At 33.1% G+C, this 22,794-nt stretch overlaps 1 long non-coding RNA gene across 1 annotated transcript in view; it reads left to right on the top strand.

The window, feature by feature from the left end:
* Window positions 1-366: 366 nt before the first annotated feature.
* Window positions 367-22,794, top strand: part of LOC118179683 (uncharacterized) — a 52,892-nt gene continuing 30,464 nt past the window's right edge. Inside the window, exon 1 of the long non-coding RNA XR_015038950.1 lies at window positions 367-829. This is a non-coding gene — a long non-coding RNA (uncharacterized LOC118179683). The remainder of the gene's footprint in view (window positions 830-22,794) is intronic.

The following is a 22,794-nucleotide window of genomic DNA, read 5'->3' as shown; positions in this document are numbered from 1 at the left end:
TTCGGAGTCTTAAAAAAGTTCTGAAACATTTTTACCTTCAGATCCATTTTCTGATCATTTTGGTAAAAGAATTGCTATTTCGTTTGGTGGCAATATATTTTTGGATATTATTACCCTGGAACTGACAAATACAAGAAAGCGAACATAAAGGAATAATACATAGCGGTAACAATTTTCTGTTTGCGGGAGTAAGGTACTGTCCATTTTCGTGTCAAAGGGGCAGGTAGAAAGAAAAAAAAAAAAAAAAAGTGGCAGCTCAGGAAGATTTGTTTCATAAGAGGTAAAAATCAAGGTCATTGTAATAACTGAGTGGAACTAATCTTTCTTCTAAGATAAGATGAAAGCGATTATTTTGTTAGGAGTCGAATGGACTGCGTTAGGCACTCAGGAAATTAGCCTTTAAATAAATTGTAAATTAAATTAAACTGTGGAAGAAATTATGGAAATTAAAAATTTAATAAAAGTCAAAGGAGAAAATTAACTGTATTCAAAATTTGCCGAAATTATGTCAGTTTTTACATTTAAAGTAATGAAAAATACGCCGACCGGTGTCATACGCCTCCAGAAAAACAAACTGAGTTTATGACGTTGTTTCGAGTGAATATTTCTGAGAGGAAATCTTGTTTCAATGTTAGAGTTACGTAATTCCAACCTATTTAAAGTCGGACGTTTGATGATTCCTCCCGTTCCAGCTTCAGATAAGGAACCTGTCATTTCTTGTGAATTACATCAACTCCTTCGGAGGGAGGAAGACGATGTTATTTCATCCTTACGTAGTGCTCACGGCTATTATAATAGCGGTACTAGTATTTGCAACAATATATAGATGGTAAGTTTAAAAATATAATTTTATGATTTGTAGTTACTAGACAAATTAGTGTCGTGGATAATATATTTTTATTATTGTTCCATACTAGAAATTAGAATATTTAAAATGTGCTGACATTATTATACTAATAATGCTTTTTTGCTGATTTCTTACGTGCAATTTGGTTACTCGTATTTTTTTTAATTTATTTTTCATAAAGCTTGCCAGACTGTAATTTCTCAAAACGTGTTGCCAATAGACATTCTATAAGATCATTTATTTTCAAATCAAAGTAATATATCTCTTAACAAAAAAAAAATATTATTATATATACTTTTAACGCATATTTTAAATTTGTTTTCTAATAATATAGCTGATTGATATTACTTGTCATACACTTAATGCATTCAATTTATAATACAATTGGATTTTTATAAATATCTAAAATAGCCGTGATAGAATACATATATTCTCAAATCTCAATAACAGTTTTGTGCAGCTTAATGATTAGATATTATTTGAAAATAACCATGAATGTTTCAGGAAATTTAAAAAATCACCCAACTATAGTTACGTGTATTGTTTATCCTGTGGTTAGCGGGTATTCATGGGACCAGGATTTTTTCCGTTATCAGGAAGGGCTGAAATAGTTTATCACTGAAAGGGAATGCAATGATTTACTCCTAGGGTTAGGGAGATCAAGAACTTTCCGCTAATGCGGGGAGTGTTCAATAACTGAGGTTTGAATGTATACAAATTTATGCAATGTGATTTGCTTATATATCTGTACTGAAATAAACAAAAGGAATAAGATTTCTTATGTTTTCTGCGAAATCAAAATTTAATACTGCGAAGTAAAAAAAGAAATGAAAAGGGCAATTTGACTTTTTATTTTGACGTACTAAACTATGGCTATCCGAAAATATAAGAAAACATTTATTCATTTAATTATTATTCATTTTCATTTATTTTTTGTGTGCTGTTTACTTAAAGGTTTGGTTTGAGCTTATCATTAGGTTTCATTAATTATTACACACATACATAAACATACACAACACACAAGACGTATATATCAGAATCAGATCGGTAATATAGCTTGATTATTAAGTACAGGAATACTAATTTTTTCTGGGCTGTTTCCTTGAGTAAGACCTAAAAACGCATCAGTCTTCATTTATTTATTTAATGTGCTATTTTGCCATTTAATTGCTTTATTTAATTTTCCAAAATTTATTATTAACTTTATTTTAATTCTTTTTAATTTATCAATCTCAGTTCCCGAATCTTTCATGTTTAAAGCATTACACTTTATAATAATTTTGTCAAATTTTAATGAAGTTTTTTCCTTGCACATGTTCACCTCTTTCGACTTTTGTTTTAATGCATTGTATTAAGCTTTTTCCCATAGAAAAGTACTGATTTATTTATTATTCATTTAATTACATATATATATATATAATTCATAATAGTGTGTAATATATAGAAGATAATTGAATTTGACAAATATTCTCTATTCTTATAAAGCAAATAAAAAATTCTCTATTCGTATAAAGCAAATATAAAATTAAAATTTAAAATTTAATTAAGAAATTTTAATTGCAAAGAAATAAAAATAAAAATTATTATTGCTGCGAACTAATTTACAATATCATTTAAATTTTAAGAGCATATGTAAATTAATTGCACGTATCTTAAACCACGAAAAAATATATTATTCCAACAATTAAATTTATTATTCCTAAAAATTGCATAAGTCAATAATTGTTGAGCAGGCAGGAGATAGGCTTATTCAAGGAGAAGTTGTCCCCATACCTAACTCTTCAATTACTCAATTCGTATTCCATCATCCATATGGGCAAAGGTAAAAGTAAAATCAAATGTTGTGAATTACAAAAAAAAAAAAAAAAAAAAAAAAAAAAAATTAAACAGTGTAATTCTGAGAAAATAGTAAGTAAATGACTAGAGTTAAAATTAATTAAATCAATTAAAAGTCAATTAAGAGTAGAAACCAAATTTTTGAAAAACAAAGTAATTTAGAAACTCTTGCCTACAGGAAACTTCTCCTACACGAATTATGCATGTAAACCTAAAATAAACTATATACAACAATTAAAATATAAAAATAAAAATAATAAAACGGCAAGTAAATGGCAAGTTTTAATTTAACTTACCTAGTTACATATTTGAATTTCTGAGTTGTACCAGCATATGCTAAACAAGTTGAGATGAGTAGTTTGTACTGCTAACTGTAAAAATAAAGGTCTCTAATACAATGTAAAGTTAAGTGTAAAGCTGCTACTTGTGAGAGCTATTCTAAAAACCATGTTGTAAATCCCAAAAATGTAAAGTAAAATGCTTGTTAGTGTGCAGAAATGTTGCCAACTATGAGTCATTGTAAAAAGTGTAAAAAGCAAAAAAATATAAAAATTTTGTACTGCTACTGTTTGTGAAAATAGATGTTGCAAACAACTAAAGAGTAAAAGTTTTTTGAAAAAAAAATTTTTAGTAAATAAAATTACGAAAAAAATAATTAAATTGAATAAATTTAAATTAAATTAGAATAGAAAAAATTACGAATTGACATAGAGAATTGTAAGAAAATTTTTGTACTAGACTGCATTATTTAAAACTGAAGCTACAAGTTCATTCAAAACTAAATACTTGCCATGGTAGTTCTCTTTTTCACAGTTATAATATTTTCTTTGTTGAAAATTGCATTTTTTAGAAACTTTGATTCAACTCTTCCTTACAGAATACATTTTTTACCAGTAAAAAATAGTTATTTTTCAATCAATTGAAAATTTTAATCTTTTAAAAAGGATTTAGTTTAAACATGAAGGAATAATTGAGCCTTTCGTTGGAGATGATACTTCGCATAATAATTTTAAAAGGTGGGCCATACATATTTAATTCATAGTTACTTAGTATAATTTTTTAATAAATGTTGGCCAGAAGGTTGACTTACAAAGAAAGGTCCTTTTTCCTTAAAACGTAGCCTTGAAAATTTTCATAAAAAATACAGCTAACAGCAATAAACTAAAATTAAAATCATAAGGAATGTAAATTGAAAATACTACTTTATATTTTTAAAAGAAAAAAAAAAAATCAAAAGCACATCATCGTACTAATTAAAAAAAATGATGAAAAAAATGACTAGCAGGTATTTTCATTACCACATCATTCCTATCACGTATATAATATATATGTGATAGGAATGATCTTAATATTATGCCAAAATGCCTAACGTCTCTACAGTGCCGCCCGAACTAAGAAAAATGGGAGGTGGATGATGATTCTCCACACACAGGATTTGGCAATTGGGTCCCCTAAACACCCCAGTCGCCCTCTAAAAGGGGGAGTGTATAAGGTATTTCTCCCGCCTTCTCAGCGTGCCTTCGTGGTGTAGTAGTCTGCACGCTAGGCGAATATTCCAGAGGTCCGTGGTTCGATTTCCGGCGAAGGCATTGCTCATTTTTTACTTCTCCTGCTTTCAAAAAATACCTAATGTCTCTACAACCTTTCTGTTTGACATAAACAATGAACAACATCCTTCTTCATTGGAATCTAACAATAATATAATAATTCACATTTATACACTGCACGAAGATGTTATCAGTTACGATTATTCACATTACAATTCCTATAGTTACATTTTATACTTGTTACATGGATTTTTATCTATATTTTTATATAAATTTATAACCATGTAAATTTGATGCACTTACATAATAAATAAAGTATACATGGGACTTGTTCATAAGGATACATGATCGATCCTTAGATGAGAAGGATTAAATATCTTCACCGTATGCTTTGAATAAAAATCCATTTTATATAGCAAATAAATAAAGCTAATTTACTAGGGAAATTGTGTTAGTGCAGCCAAATTCTATAATTTGCAACAATGCACAACTAAATTAAGTTGCAAATAACAAATAAAACAAATTTATTTTAAAATTTCAAGTAAGTATAACTGGATTTAAACATAATAGTTTAATTTTTATATTATTAATCCTACAAAACTGCTTTTTCTGACAAACACGAGCTGCACTGTTACATAACTATCCTAAAATATTAAAGGAATATTTTCTCTAAAAGCTAATGTAATGTGGTTGAAAGACTGCTGAGGAAACATTACTGCATTTTTTCATTTAAAAAATGCTGTTTAAATAAAAATTAGCAGTGAAAATTGGTCGGGTTATTTGACCACGGTAAAGCATGCCAGGCCTATCTGCCTAAGAGAAGGGATACCTTGGTGGAGGAAGTTTTAAGGAAAACTAGTCTTATCTATGTTAACGCCTATGCAGCCATCCCGTTAATCTGGAATCGTAGCAATGAGTTTGATTTGGTTTGGTTTATCTTAATTAAGGCAAAGTATTCAAGGCCTATCTGCCTATCATAGTAATGGAAAGTAAAAGTAATGGGAAATAAATTTAAAGAATGTATTATTATCACAAGTGAACCCGTAGTTTCAAAGGTTACATAATGCTTGTATATCCACAATTATAAAGCAATAAGTAAATTATACATTAATATTTTAAAAATTTCAATTATGAATTTTGAATAAAACTTAATTTCTCTGAATTTCTGTAGGATAATACATTTATAATTCGATATATTTTTTTATATATTTTCATTCAGAAGTTCTTTACTAAGACATATGATATTTCCTCATTATATCTTCATAGAAGCAATAATTAAAAGTGTAGAGAGACATTAGGATTTTTTAAAACAGGAGTGATGAAAAATGTGCAACGCTTTCGCCGGGAATCGAGAGACGGACCTCTGGAATACGCGCCCAGCATGCAGACCACTACACCAAGAAGGCACACTAAGAAGACGGGGGAAATAGCTTATATAGTCGCCCTTTTAAAGGGCAAGTGAGGTTTTCGGGGACCCAGTCGCCAAATCCTAGGTGTGGAGAATCATCATCCACCACCCTTTTAGTTCGGGCGCCACTGTAGAGACATTAGGTAATTTTGGAAGCGGGCAAGATGAAAAAGGAGAAACGCCTTTGCCGACCTCTGGAATACGCGCCCAGAATGCAGACCACTACACCACGAAGGCACACTAAGAAGGCGAGAGAAATACCTTATAAGAGTATGTGGCTAATACATGCGCAAACTATATTAAATTATCAAGTGTAAACTACATTTTGAGAATTAACTACAGCAGATTTTGATGCCAGTTTACTGATACATATAGTCAGCTGTTTTAAAGCATATACACATTTTCATGATTATAAAATTTTCAAAGTTACTTTTTTAATGAATTTATTTTTAAATTTATTTTAAGAAGAATATTATGAATATTTAAGTGTAATTTGTGCTTAAAATTTTTATGATTATATATTCTAAACTTGTGATAGTTAACTAGGCATAAGAATAATTTATTTTCTAAAAATTAAAATATGTTTATAAAATTTCGTATTGTGATCAACATATATATCTGGGTTTGTGTGTGTACTAGTTATTCATCTAGAGTAATATTTAAAGGTGAAAAAAATGCCTTATATGAGAACTAAGCGTTTTCAGTTTCTCAAATCAAATTTTGTGAAAAGAACATTTAAGAACCAATTTTGAATAGCGATCCTGCGATATATGTGTACAACATTATAACAACAAATATTTAAATTCTTTGTATTGCATTGTTGTATTATTCAGTTAGTTATTAATTTGCTTTGTATTTGTGGCCACATATATTTCTTTACACCATTTTAACCTACAACAACGAGACCGTGACGATTCCAGATAAGAGATTTGTCCGGGAAATTATATATATGTATTTTGAAATGTTTTTATTAAAGTTTGTAGAAACTGCACCATACGAAGCTCATCAGTAGCGTGGTCACAACTAAAACATAGGTGCCAAACTACAAGTTTTTTTCGTAGGTCCTTGCTTAAGAAACCTTGTTTGAGTCAGTACTAGGTAGTAAAAAATCTGATGTGGCCAGGCCTTGTCCTCTTGTCAATTTCATGTTTTAAATAGCAGGCGTCTTAAGTAAAATAACATTTTCAGTTGATCGTTTGGAATCAAACTCTAATAATTTGTTCCAAAACGTAGAAAGGCCAATGCAGGAAATTTTACGTAACATTTAAGTTTCGGATTTAAATTTAGTTATAAGTCTTAATCTTCACTTTTGTGTCCGTTTCACTTTCGCGACTAATTACTTTTCAATTAAAAGGACGCTGGCTCCAAATTTTATTCTTATTATGCATCCTTTTAAAAAATAATATAGTAGATATAAATAATACAGCGAATATGCAAAATGTGTGGCAATACTTAACACTCTATTGGGAATCCTAAAGCTATGCTGGATTTAGAGATTTTGTGATTTTGTTGTTGAATTTTATGATGCGTAAGTCTGAAGAAAACGATGTTTAATAAATAAAGCTAAAATGACGAATAGAAACGTTGGTCATCTTATGATGATGGTAAACTGAATATTAATATCATGAACTGAGAAACGACTGAAAAAATGCATGGCAATACTTAACGTTCTATCCAGAATTCTAAAAATATGCTGATTTTTAAATTTTGTGACTGATCAAAGCATGAGAACGAACCTGCACATGATAACGAATAATTATGATTTTCTATTGCATGGGAAAACAGAATAATAAATAAGTAGTCAATAGGAATGAATCCATCAGCAAACTGAAGAGTTAAGAGATAAGGAAGACCAAATTAACACTTAAAATTAAAATTGCTTCTCTGGACGATTTTAAAATCTGAACATTTACAGAGTTTTTTTTAATTTAAAATTTTAGGCTTAAATTTTGCTTTTGCCATCATTTGGTTTTTTTGCTTATTCAAAAGAACCATTATTGCATCTAAAAAAAAAAAAAAAAAAAAAAAACACTACAGATTGAAATTTTTTCAACCTGAAACCATCCTTGAAACGAGTGCTATGTTTCCCAATGTGAATGGTTGCCTTCGTTTGAAGTCCGAATATAGGGAGCAACTACCGGGCAGTAAAATTTGACAAACCTTGTCTGCCAAGATCTTACTGTAGTGATTTTGTATTTTTCCGCAAAATTCTGTTGAGAGCTCTAAGTAAACTACCACTTCCAGTTTATCGTTCATAGTCAAAATCTAATAATTCACAATATCGTATGCCGCCCAACCGGGATAGTGCTTAGCGGCTCTGAGCAGCCAGGACAAGGCATGGGTATTTGTAAATTTATATTGCCTGTGCAGCATGAGAGCACTCTTAATATGCGGCATGCCGAAAGTCCTCTCGAGAGTCTGGTGGTAGGGGAAGACCAGTACCAGTACCCCCTGGGTGCTCTCCATTTAAAATTGGGAACGGAACTGAGTATAGTGGTGCCACCACTTCAAGGCTCTTGCCAACGACAGGTGCAGTCTTGCACACCTTGCCACAATGTGGGCTTGTTCTGATGTTGCAGCAGACGGACTAGTGAGATAAGTCACAACGACACAATAACGTATATGTTTTAAATGCCAAATTTGGGAAGTTTTGGATTATATCACGATATAGTTTTTTCACGAAAATCGGTTTAGACCTTCAAGTAAAATATCCCCTTCGGTTTATAGATTTTAGCTAAAAATATAATACAATTTTCGCTTTGATATAAAAATCTTAAACACCGAAGCTGAAAAGTTTCAAATTGTATTTTAACGCAGTTTTTCGTAGAAAACTGTTATGGGTTCATCTATCCCTTCCAATTGTTCTTTAATATTTTAATTTGCTTCAAGTATAGTACTACTTCTGTTTGTCCAGTTTTACCCAAACTCTAATTAACGATATGAATGCAGGCAGCTTAAATACGGAAAAAGGAAGTTTTGGGAAGTTTGATATAAGAATTATCACGAACGAAAAAAAATGACCACTGATTCATTGAAAACTCACTATCGGATTTTCAGGCAGAAAATATTACCTCTTTTACCTACGCATATAGGTTAACAGGAGGTAAAAGGAGGAGGAAAATTATCTTGCCCATTTCCTTAAATAACTAATTACGGAAGTACTTCAGCCGCACTACTGCTCTCCACATAGGACAGGAGTCGTTTACTTGCAAGGCTCAACGCACCACGGCAAAGCGTCGAAGAAAGACACCCTTAATCTGAGGGCCGAAGCCACCTACCCTCCAAACCAGCATTGACTACCCCTTCGGATACCAGGAATCGGGTCTGTACGTTTGAGAACAGAGTACATATCTCTGCCAGCACACAAGTCGCCCCTCGGGAAAAAGAAAATTGAAATTCTTAAGGCAAATCAAACTTTATGACCCAGTATGATTTATTCCATTAGATACTGCCTTAATTTTTCAAATTTACGTTTGCGTGTCATCTGCATACTGCAATCATAAAAATGGTACTGGAAGGAATTGAGAAATTTTGAATTCCATTACTTTACCGCAATAAGATATAAAAAGTTCAAATGAAATTCATAGAGGAAGAACTTGAGCTAATTCTTTAAAAGCACTTTTAAAGAAACTGAAAAAAATTGTACCAAATGTGACAAGTCACAATGAAAAGAATTGTTTTAGTATTTTACACTGCTCAAAAAAAAAAAAAAAAAAAAAAGGGAGGGGACAGATCTATATCTCCCGTTATACTGGGCCGATTCGCCAATTCACGAAATTGAAATTGCGTTCTTTATGTCTCGAAAGCGCGACTTAGGATATATATTAGATTTATATATAACACTATCCTAACATAGGTATTTTGACACAAAATCGGTCTTTTTCTGAAATAACATACCATTTTTTTTTACATATTTCGATTATACTACTATATATTATAGATACTGAATTTTGTAAAATTTGGTGCGAAATTTACGGAAAAATTTAACAGTTTATGTTGGCGCTTTTTCTTCAGTTGCGCCAAGAATAGTTCACTTGGCGAACTTCTTAATATATGACAACCTATTTTCTTTTCCCTTTCTACCTCGTGCGTGAGGGGGGGGGAAAGTCACAATCGTTCCTTTTTTCAGATAATGGTCTTTATATTATATTTTTAATTATAATTGTTATTATTTTAAGTATTTTTTCTTTTTCGAATTTTATTTTAATTGTTTAAGTTGCATGGTTTCTTTCGAATAAATGTTTTAAAAAATTCTATTTACTCATTCGAACTGCGTAGTTTAAATCAAAGGTGCATCGTTTATTTTTTTTTCAAATAGTTTTATTTATACTATATTTTTAGTCATAGTTACTATTTTAGGTAATTTTTAGACTTTTATTTTAATTGTTAGTGTTGCAATGTCTCTTCAGATAATTATTTTAAAATTTTCTATTTATTCATTCGAACTGAGGATTTTAAATATATTTATTAATATAAATTTTCCAGAATTTTATTTTATTTATTTGAATTGCGTTTCTTTCGAAAGAATGCTTTGTAACCCAGTCTATGACGCATTTGAAAACAGCATATATTAAAAGCAAAAATACAGTAAAGCACAGTTAACACGCCTTTCAATGTTCCGTTCAGAAAAGATATGTATAAATAAGAGAGATGTATAACCGACATTTTAACTTAGGATGACTTGCATACACTGCTTTAAACAGTTTTATCATTGTGCCTATTGCTTTACACAATTTTATCCTACATTTGGTTTCTTAAAATATTATTCATATTTTAGTCAAATATTTTATTTTTGAAATCGCAAGAATCAAATATCATAAGATTAAAAAGTTTTTAATTAAAAAAAATACAAATACTAAATTTTACGCAAAAATTTACTTTTTCTTCTCTTTTTCTTCAGGCATTCTGCTTCATTCTTACTCTTTTTCTTCAGGCATTCTGCAAGTATATTAAAAAGCATCCAACTTTTCGAAACATCTTGGTATTTCTGACAATCATTTTAAATAAAGTTATCGCCTTCCATTTCATAAAGGCCCACAAACGGCCGAGCGGAAAAGTCGCTGAACACTGGTAGTTCACTCCGGGGTTCGAATCCCGGTAAACGGGCTGGTTGCATGGGCGTTTTCGTGGATTATCTCATGTGTAACGTGTATGCCAGCTGGTTTCCCTTAGAAAGTTCTTCACGAAGGCATCCTTCCTTTTAGGCAGATAGCCCTGCTTTGCCGTAACTTAATAATCTAATTCAATCCATTTCATCAGTATTTGGTCAGAGCCTTTATCGGTCTTTAGAGGCTAAGCATTTTGAAGTTATGAGATGAAAGGAAAGATTGGTTTAATCAGGAGGTTTTGGTTTATTTAATTATGACAAAGCAAACTAGGGCTATCTGCCTAAAGGCAGGGATGCCTTCGTGGAGGATTTTCTAAGGGAAACTGGCTCGTATACACGGTACACATGGGGAAAACCACGAAAACGCCCATGCAGCCAGCCCGTTTGCGGGATTCGAACCTCGGACCGAACTACCAGTGTTCAGCGACTTTACCGCTCGGCCGTTGTTTCATCAGGAGGAAAACAAAAACGTCTTTAGGTGACACCCACATACATCACTGGATAAACTCCTGAATCTTCAAATAATTTGACTGAGAAATCATGGGATTCTCCGTTTATGATACGATATGATGTTTTATAACGTAATTTAAATGTATACAACCATATAGTCTAAAACCAATCGCTCTTCACTTTAATCTGCAATGATATCGTTTTTGTCTTTTTTGTTAACCCCCATAAGCTCAATTGATGATATTTGCTAGTGTACACGTCCAAGTGTTTTCTTTTTGAACACCTAAATTTTTTGAAGTATCCTGAAAGTATATTCAAAAGCGTCCAACTTTTCGAAACATTTTGGTATGTCTGAGAGCCAAATTTCCCTGCAAATTTTTGCTTACTTTTCTCCCTAATTTTCTTCTTTCCTTCTACAGTTATTTTCAGTGCTCACACAAGAAAATTAAGATTTTTCGATTGCTGGACTTCCATAAATTTTGCATTCTTGTCAATTTTTTTAAAATGTCAATTACATGAATTGCGTTTCAGCTGAAGACAGTTTTTGATTTTCTAGTCATTTAAACTAAAAATTAAGTTTAAAGCGAAGTCCAAAGGATAAATATTTTAATTAAAAATTTTTTGCTAAATGACAAAGAAATAAAACAGTCCAGCAGTGTTTATTCTGTACCACCGAGTGACCCGATTCTTATATCGGCTGAAACAATCTAAATCATATTAAAGATCATGTTTTTTTTATACAATCTATAACGTGAGAGAAAAATTAACTTCTAAAAAAATTCTTTCTAAGAGGATTAATACACAAATTTATATTTATATATATATTTTTAAAGCTGAGACTTGAACCAAACTGTCAGACTTTTAAAGTTTAATTTACATGATGGTTATAATTTAAGTTCCACTTTGAAATGGTCATGAAAGGAAAACTATCGGACCAAATGGTTATCAAACTTGGGAATCGTGTAAAAGAGGTTATGGGAATTTATTTTCCGCGGGAAAATAGAGTTCTAAAACTCACCACCAGGGGAAAAATGCCGCTGTATGCAATATTGTTAAATGAAATAAGACATGAAAACATCGGTTTAAAATGTGTTTAATTGTTTCCGAAACGTGTTACAAAGCATGTTCAATGTAGCGTCCAGCATTTTCCGAAAGCAAGTTAAATCCTGTTACTGCATTCTCAACAACAGCTCTTAGCATATCAAGAGGAATGTTACGGACATGTCGGTGTATCACATTTTTCATTTCTGCCAAATTGTTTAGATTATCACCATAAACAGTGCTTTTGACATAACCCCATAGCCAAAAGTCACAGAGGTTGAGGTCTGGTGGGAAGAGGGGAAGTGTCGGCCTATAAGACGTTCATTCGTGAAATGTTGTTTAAGTAACTGTACGACACATGTGAGGTGGGGCTCAGCCCTGGATAAAAATCGTAGTATCTAAAATGCCATGTTACTGCAGTTCATGTATCACAAAACATTTTAACATTGACTCTAAGCGAGCTGCAATCACAGTGGTCCAGCTGCCGACTGCTCTTCAAAGAAAAATTGTTCAGTTATGAAACTAGCTGTCATTCCACACCCAACGGTGTGGAATGACTGCTATGCAATCGAATGCAGTAGGAGAATGCAATGGAACTAGGTATATAACATGAGGGATTTCTGTGGCCCAAATCGATTAAAAGTGTTTTGAATCAGTATCTTCATGTTTAGGGACGAATTCAGGCTTCAAAAAATTACAAATTAGCGATCTGTAAGAAAACGATTTCCAGATTGTACGCACTTGCGCGAGTGATTTGCGATCTCACATTTTTTAATGGCTAATTCGTGGTTTTCATGGACGAATTTCTCCCTTACACGGATGGCGCACCCGATTTTTATCGACTTTTATCGAATTTAACGCCTTTAAATGGTAATTTGCTTACTTCAAAGTTTCTTAAGGGTATACAACCTATTAAACCCGTGTAACAAAAGATTAAGTTAGATTCCGACCCATATTTCGTTTAATAATATTGCATACAGCGCCATTTCTGCCCTGGTGGTGAGGTTTCGAAATTTCTTTTTTCCCGGAAAATAAATTCCCATGACCTCTTTTACACGGTTACCAAGATTGATAACATTTGATCCAGTAGTTTTTCTTTTATGACCGTTTCAAAGTGGAGCTTTAATTATAACCACCTTGTATATTATTAAATTTTAATTTGAAGCTATGCGTTATATGTATACCCTGCGTAAGATTTTCGCTTTTATAGGAAAAATAAAGAATCGAAGCAAATATACTTAGGATAATGGACCAAAACTGAAAAAAAATTTCCGTCCCTCCGAAAATAGAATATTGAAACTTCGACCTTGAATTTATTGGATTATCGAAATATTCAATTTGATTTATCTTCTAAGTCCTAGTTCCGACAACAATTCCGTCAAAAATTCCGAATTACTGAAGCTGAAGTAAAAGGTTTAGTATATATTCACTGTATGTTAATAAAGTAATCAGAGTGTAATAAAAATAGATTATAGAATTTACGCTGATGAAACTCTTTGTCTGAATGCACAACATGTAATGGAAGAGAAGGCTTGTAGAGATCTGTTTTTGACATGCCTCTAAAAGTAGATGTCATACTTCTTTTGTCTCTTCAATGTCAAAAAACGTTCCTTGAGAGGCAACTTTAGTTTTGGGGAAAGAAAAAAAAAATCATAAGAAGACAAATTTGAAGAACATCAGGACGGTTGAGTACACATACTTATTTTCGGAACACAAGCGGTTCTCCGATTGGTTATTGAATAATGAAAAGATGAATTCGAATGCAGTAGGAGAATGCAATGGAACTAGGTAGATAACTTGAGGGATTTCTTTGGCCCAAATCGATTAAAAGCGTTTTGAATGAGTATCTTCATGTTTCAGGGCCGAATTCAAGCTTCAAAAATGACAAATTAGCGATCTGTAAGAAAACGATTTCCAAATTGTACGCACTTGTGCGAGTGATTTTCTAACATTTTTTAATAATGATGTGATAATAATAATCTCCGATTCGTGGTATTCACGGACGAATTTCTCCATTACACGGAGAAATTCGTCCGTGAAAACCACGACGAATTGCAATGTCATGCAATACAAAACGTTTGGAATACGTTTTCTGACTGAATAACGTAAGATTAGTAAGATAAGTCATCTGCTTAATTCACAGCCATTTGCAAGTCAACTACTCGGGCAATTGCAGAATCGTTTTAATCCTGAGCTTGTAAGACAAACCTAATATCACTGGATTTAAACACTTCTTTAATCTTCCAAGAACATTCCTTCTTTAGCTCATATTCCAAGAATATTAAGTGAATAAAATTATTGCAAATGAAATTGAATATTCATTTGCACTACGGCTTGGTAGTTTACTAACGAGTTAACAAAACTTAAACTCTACTTTTTGTGTCTAAGAATACAACAATATTTTAAATATTTACAAATAAAATATTAAATTGGAAATTTAATTGGAGCCTTCCCAGTTGCCTAGCATTTAAAGATTGTTAAATACTAATTGTTTGTTGCGAAGTCTAACCCAGGCTGCATGGTTGGTTTTCGTAGTTTTCTAGGTTCTTTTTACAAAGATTCTCTATGAAAGCATCTTAACCAAATAGCTCCCATGTTCCTTCTGTGTTCAAATAACCAACTAACCTAGTTTAAGCGCGATTTCCAAGTGAAGTTACTAGCAAAACTCGAATACTCATGTAGCTTGGCAATCGGGAATAACATGAAAGATACGGTGCCAATAATTGAATTGCTGTTACGGTACGCTGTCTCTAAACTTAGATGGTCATTCCTTAAATATAATTGATTTGTAACTAGAGCTGACGGTAAGAATTGAAGTGCAAATAAATAATATCGTGTGCGATCTGATTAATATAAAATTAGAAATATTTACATAGAAAAATATTTGCATTCAGACAGAAAGTTTTTTGAAATATTTGCAATTACTTTATAAGAAGGATTTATTAATTACTTATTATATTACTGATGATTAGAATTTAGTTCTTGTCAATTACATTCTAAATTAGAATTTTAAGGATTTAATACGATTTTAATTTTAAAATACGCTACGCATAAAAATACATTTTAGGATAAAAAATGAGTTGATATTTTATGTTTAAAAACTTCTTAAATTCATTTAATAAAAATCGTATCCTCGTTGTTAATTGAATCCAGAATGTTGAGTGTCGTTTATATAATTATTCTTACTTTTCCACAGAACCTGTTGACTTATCCAGCCATTAAGTAGCTGCAGGTTATTTCTACATAACCATTGAACTTCCATTAATTCGGTCTCTAGAGGGTTGTATGTTTATATCATAATTTAACTTTTATAAAAATGATTATTCTAAATCTTATGTTTCTATAAAAATATACTGTGCTTTAAAAATATTTGGATGATAGTATCAGCCGCTCTTTCAGCCATTTCATAAGCAACAGCTTGTTTAGAAATAGATTATGCAGTTCATGTCATAAAATATTTTCATAAAATTCAAATAAACATCAAACGAAAGTTCTCTTTTAGACAATTCGATTTAAACGAAGTTAAAATAAAGTATCAGACGATAAAACGCCTAAGATAAAAATTTACTCTTACAAATATTTTTTTAAAAAACGAAAAAAGAGAGAAATTAAAAAAAATAGCTAAAAATTTGAATAATATCACCTATAATTAAAAAAATAGCTTTTCATATAATATTAATAAATTTTCTTACGCATCATATCCGGAAAAAATTCATATAATTAATTCTCCGTAAAACTTTATTTGAAATTTAAGGTTAAAAATAGCTGTGGCAATTGACTGTAGCAAAAATTCATAAACCACATTTGGCGTTATTATCGCTAAAAAAAACACAGATTCCAAATTTCAAAACGCGAAAATATGTAAATTCGTGTATATCTTAGAAAATTTTGAATAAAAAAGTCTAATTTTTTGCAGGTATGCTTAGAAATATACCTACTTTAAAATGATGGTAAAAATTTTATAGGTTATAATTCAATTTTTTTTTTGAAAAATTTATAAATATTATTTAAAAATAGAAATTAAAAAATAAAACACAAAAATGGGTAAATTTTATTTGGAATGAACCTAAATTTCGAAATGTGAATCAAAAAAGTTTAATAAAAAAAGAGATATTAATAAATATTTGCCAAATTCAATTAACATTGAGGAGCTAAAATTTTGAGAGCTAATAGTTTAAAAACTACTCGGACGATTTTTACAAAACGTGACATTCTGGCATAATTTGAGTCGTAGAATCGAAATATGAAAAACATTTGGTATGTTATTTCAGAAAAAGTCCGATTTTGTGTCAAAATACCTATGTTAGAATAGTGCTATATATAAATGTAATATATATCCTAAGTCGCGCCTTCAAGACATGAGAAACGCAGTTTGAAGTTTGTCAATCGGCCCAGTAGAACAGGAGATATAGCACTGTCCCATTTTTTTTTTAGCAATGTACACTTATCCACCAACTCTTTCAGACTCCCACTTAATATTGAGAATGCGAGATCTGTTAAGAGAAGGTCACCTTGTACTGCATACTACGCACAACGCAAGGTCAAATAGCTGACATCTGCCTTAGGAAAGCAAATGTGTATAATGATATTGCACAGAAAATATTTTAATGCCTAAAAAATACTCTTTATATAATTTACACAGCACATGAAGATAATAGCAGTGTTCCAAGGTGAAACGTGAGTTTTTTTTTTAAGAGTTCAGATAACGCTAAACATGACAGAACGAATTGTCTCTGCCTAGACGCTTTTTAATGGGATAATAGGTTACGATAGATTGCGTCATTGAAATCTTGCGCAGCTTCTGCTGCTGGTGTAGATCAACAGATCATTTGATAAGAATATTTTTAGTTTCGTTGACGGGAATCTTCAACTTACAAGGGAGATCTTCCATTTTTTGAACTGCCAAATTTTCTCAAATATGTGCACATGAACGATTTTTTTTCACAACCGAAGCTTATCCATTCGGTGCGCGTTCCGATATTTCGTCATCTTTTGTACAGTCAAATGAAAATATTTGACCACTTTACTATATACCATATGCATATAAAGATTTATACAGCTTTCGCAGAGATTATGTAATGTGTTCATTAAATTCTTCAGCTGTGAAAATGCATTTCGAAGGAAAACGAATGTTGCATGCGTACGGGTTCGTAATAGATTGAAGCACAAGTCCGATAATAGGTTATAAAGTATTTATCTCGCTGCTGTATATTCCTTAGAATAAAAATGCGCTGCCTAGAAGGCGAAGTTACATTACTGCACTTACATTGCATTTAAATTATGCAGATGATAAAATAGTACAGAATACGATACATTACATTACATGAGGATACAATACATTGATTAGTGTTCAGTTTACATTTCATTCAAAATATGCAGATGAGAAACAATACAGTAAATAAATAATACAGTAAATAATATAATAAATTACATTGCTTAAGTATACCGTACGGTATACGATACATTAATATCAGATGCACTGTCTGAGATTACTTAGAATCTATTACTTAGAAATAACATGAGTATTTACAAGAAAGGGCAATATCGAGATAGCTTACATTTAATACATGGGTATGTACAGACAGATTACATAATGCTCCAATTAGAAAACATATATAATTTTACACATACTTTATGGACTAAAATACAATAGAATTTTACACATACTTTATGCAAATTAAATGCTAAGTCGATGAAATTCTTTTTTTTATTTCAATGTAAATTTGTAGCATCTTGATGAGTTTTGTGTGTGTTGCTGGGTGCTTCACGAGATGAAGGGTCCATTCTTTCCAGTAACGCTCTGAGGGTGTTTTTAGGTGGTGACATCTAGTTAACGGGCAGTCGAAGGCATTGTGGTCCGGTGAAGCCACCGCCCCACATTCACATAGTTCGCTGTCCACAAATCCAAATCTCTGTAAGTAGGTCTGGAATGGACCATGCCCTGTAAGAAACGTCGTGATGGCAGAGGAAAACGAAAAGGTTGTACCTGATACCCTAGGGATGAAGCCATGCGTCCGTCGTCCAGTGCTGAAAGTATCCCATCTCGTTTACCATTGTGCTATTAACCATTCATAGGTTAGTTTTTTAAGGTAAGAGCCTAGGAGAGGTAGTACGTACTCCGGTAAGTATGCACCCATTGCTGCCTCTTTAGCCAACTGATCGGCTAGCTCATTACCAGCAATGCCAGTATGTGCTGGAACTCAGCTCATTAGCGGTCGATGATCAAGTGGCATGCTCAGAAGTAGATTTTGCACTTCAAGAACAATGGGGCTCCTGTTGTTAGCGCCAGCAATTGCCTTTAGGCTATATAAGGAGTCATTGCAAGTTTGAGCCGGTGCGTTAAAACGGCGAGTTAGATTAACAGCCTTCTTTATTGCCGTGAGCTCCGCTTGGAAGACGGAGTTATTTTTGTCAAGTCTTCTTCGCCATGTTTGTATATATTCGTCTCTTTCCATGATACAAAGGCCGCAGCCTGTACTCCGTGCGCGAGCCTTCTGTAAAAATTGTGATGCTCTTTGTTGGTACTGGCAATGGAGAGAAGCTGACGTTGCGTTGTACATCGTGTCTGGAGGGGTGGCATGGGATTTCGAAGGTTTTAACCTCAAAATCCGAGTACCGGAGGTTGAAATTCCACAATTGGCTATCTTGTCTGAGTCGTAGAACCCTAGTGAGGTCAGCCTCTCTCTCTGCAGTCAAGTCGAGTGGCGGGATGCCGGTCATAACTTGTAAGGCCGCTGTTGATGTAGTGCGGTAACCTCCTCTTATCTGCAGGAGATGTTGCATTTGAATAGATGATAGAATTCTACTTTGGTGGGTACTGAGTCTTTTGGCCCATATCCCCGAGCCGTAAAGGATAATCCGTTCTGTAACTGTTAGATACCACCTTTTCAACATTGGGCAGGAAACGCCCCAATTCTTTCCTGTGACTCTCTTCATGTGATTATTTAGTATCCCTATCCGATTTTTAACATATTTCAGGCGGGGAATCCACAACAAGCTTATGTGTAGAACCAGACCCAGGTATTTAAGTTGGTCTACGACTTTGATGGAGCTTCCCAATAATTTCACTGTAGGTTTTCTTCGAAGTGGGCGTTTAGCCCCTATGCACAATGTAATCGTTTTTGTTGTCGATATTGTGATTTTGTGAGATTTTGACCAGTTGCTAAAAACGTCTAGCGCTAATTGCGCGGTAGACTAACAGGAAATTTTCCGCGTATGCGATGATATTGCAATTTGGAAAATTCTTGAGTTTTTAAGGATGGTGTTTGCCAAGATTGTCCAGAGAACAGGACCCAAGCAGGATCCTTGTGGGCATCCCCCTGGATCTTATGATCGACGATTTCAGAGGTCAAAGTTGCTTACACTGTGCGATCTTGCAGATGACTTCTTATTAGATCTACAAGGTCACCCGGACACCCCATAGTGACCAGAGCATCTATGACGTCTGGCCACCATATGGAGTCAAAGGCGCCTTGTATGTCCAGACTGATGGCCAGGGAATTGAGACCATTGTCCTTGTTGGTGTTCAAGGATCTTCATCAGTTCTAAAACTGCATGCTCGGTCGACTTGCCTTTCTGGAAACCGAACTGAGCTGAGTCGAGTACATTTCGGGTATTCATGTAGTACTGTAGACGGCCCTGTATTATTCTTTCCAGCAATTTCCCAAAAGTAGGAAGCAGGTAGATGGGCCGGTAGGAACCAGGGAGCATGGGGTCTTTGTGCCTTTTGATGAAGAGCACTACTTCTGTTGGTTGCCAGCAGAAAATGACGGAGTCTCCAACAGGTCGGGATTAGAGTGATTAAAAGGGTAAGAGATGAGTGATTAAAAGGTTAGGAGCTATTTGGGAGATCATTTGTATCATTTTATTATCCATGCTGTCAGGCCCGGGGGCCTTTTATGGATTGAGCTTTTGAACGTTTCGTTCAATTTCGTATTTGCTGGGAAGAGGTTCGGATGACCTACTGGAGGGAACGTAGTTGTTGAAGTTGTGTCTCAGGTGTGCTTGCTCTGCTGTGTCATTGCTTGGAGGATCCTCATGGAACAGTGTTGATAGTACAAGTCTTAGAATGTCTCCTGGAGTTCGTGCTTATGGCAGGATCAGGGGTGGCCCGAGAGCGATGCGTAGCGCAGGGAGAAAATTATGCCAAATGCGCATGACGTCATGTGGGTGACAGTCGTTAGTTCTTGGCGTTTGTTTACATTCGTTGCATCAACAGTCTTATTTGATTTGGGCTGTTAATTTGCTATTATACCTAGTCGGAAGGGGCAAATTGTGCTATAGAGTTGTGTCAGAATTATACACGCCAATACATTTTGGGCGGAAAACACTCTTTACAACCAGATAAAATAACTAACTATTTTTTAAATGAATTTATGTAGTTTTCATACATAACTGTGATGTAATTTTACATTTATTTTTTATTTTACTGCTATTTTGCATTTAAAATTGAAAAATTTCTCATTTTAAATCATTTTTTATCATAATCTTCATTTTGCGAATGAGACTTATATCATAGTGAGATATTTAAACTCAGTGTCATGTTTACCAATACTGAGTACCTGAATGATTAGTTCATAAATTCGCTTATCCAACTTCATTCACATGTTTTGGTTACTTTCTTTACATCCCAAACGTAATTCTATATATTGAAGCAATGTCTGGGTTAAGCATTGTGAACTAAGTAAACTGATACATGCTTCACCGTGAGGAAAGAACAATTTCTCGACCACACTATGATGCAAACATCGAATGAGTGAGTGACATATTTCCTTCAGTGTAAACTTATGTCCCCTTCAGTGTCCCCTTAACTTATGCATATGTCTGATGTAATTTAATTGATATGACTAAGTGAACTTACACATGCTTGACCCTGAAGGAAAACAAATCTGTGTATTGTGCTGGAATAGCGAAAGATTAAGTAAGATATTCTCTTCAGTGTTATTTAACTGCTGCATATGTTTTAATTTTGATTCCAAATAATTTGTTTTTAATTATAAGAGAAAAACAAATAATTAAATACTGAACATTATTTTAAGTATAACAAAATAATTTTAAGAAACAACCTGATATAAATACATTAGTAATTAAAAATATTTAATTTGAATACAGGCTGAATTGAAATTAAGATGTAGGGCAAGTTTATTATTATTATTATTATTATTATTATTATGCATTTATGTGTAAGAAATGCATTTTAATTATTCCATTTTTAATATATGGAGGGAAGAATAGGGCGTGAAAATCGAAGATTATTTGTTATAGCAAATAAACACGCTAGGATAAATGTTATATAGAAATCTTAGGAGTGTAAGGGATTATAAGAGTGCTTTTAGATAATACTGAAAATATATGCACTTCTGCTGAAATCTGAAGTGAATCAGTATCAGTAAGTGACTTTAAAAGAATGTGATAAGTCTATTTAAAAGTATAAGGATGTGATATTAAGAAATTTGTAGAATTTTAGGGTAATTAAATATGAATTTGTTGATTTAAATCTTTTTATATATATTTTTGCTTGAGTCATGTAATTTAAACTGAAAATAACGATCGTATATTTCTGATGGAATGTCAAAGTTCACTTGTATTAGAGGCCCACCAACGGCCGAGCGGTAAAGTCGCCGAACACTGGTAGTTCGGTCCGAGGTTCGAATCCCGCGAACGGGCTGGCTGCATGGGCGTTTTCGTGGTTATCCCCGTGTGTAACGTGTATACGAGCCAGTTCCCTTAGAAAGCCCTCCATGAAGGCATCCCTCTCCTTAGGCAGATAGCCCTCGAGGCTTTGCCATAATCACACACATTTGTATTAAAAAAATGCATGAGCAATGAAAATAAATAGGAAAATACTTTTTGATTATGTTATTACCATGGTTTTTAGCAGTTATGCTTTCATGTGTTCTATTCAACAAGATTTATTTAATGCAGACAATACAACCCAAAAATATTGAAAAATACCTTGTTTTACAACATTTATTTCCCTTAATTAACTTAGATATAGTTTTTCATTTTCTAATGCTTTCCTATAAGAAAAGGTTGTGATGCTTACAATTATTTTCAGCTTTCGTACGAATTCTGTGCATAAAATAAACATTTGCTTTAAGAAAATGCTTAATCAGAAAGTATATACCCGGTATTTCCAGTCTGTTATTATAACTATCACATATAAAATGATTATTTTGCTTTGGTTTGCATTTTTTCCTTTACCAAAATCATGTAGCAGACGCGGCGACCCATGTCTCTTGTCACCCGGGTGACGTCAATACCAGCAACCAATGGCATGCTTTTTCCGTTCTTGGCCTAACCTTTAATATTAAAGAACCTTGTGGCAGGATCCCTGCTGGTAAAAGTTTAGGCCTAAAGACCCTGTTCGCTGCTATTTGAAAGACCTTTCCATATGCATCTAGGTTGGTGGAGCAGTAGTTGCACAAAGAATCCTGTTTAGCTGTTGCTATGGCCCTTTTATATTTGGCTTGTGCGTGCTTGTATCGTGCAAATAGGCTACGTCATGCGCCCGAGTCTCTTTCGGCCTGTGCTAGTCTGCGCACGCGTCACAAATTGC

The sequence above is a fragment of the Stegodyphus dumicola genome, chromosome X2 (genome assembly GCF_044657685.1).
Source record: "Stegodyphus dumicola isolate Sdum_Otavi_A_Nest chromosome X2, ASM4465768v1".
Lineage (NCBI taxonomy): Eukaryota > Metazoa > Arthropoda > Arachnida > Araneae > Eresidae > Stegodyphus > Stegodyphus dumicola.
The sequence above is the reverse complement of the archived record's forward strand: the minus strand, read 5'-3'. Positions and strand labels throughout refer to the sequence as shown.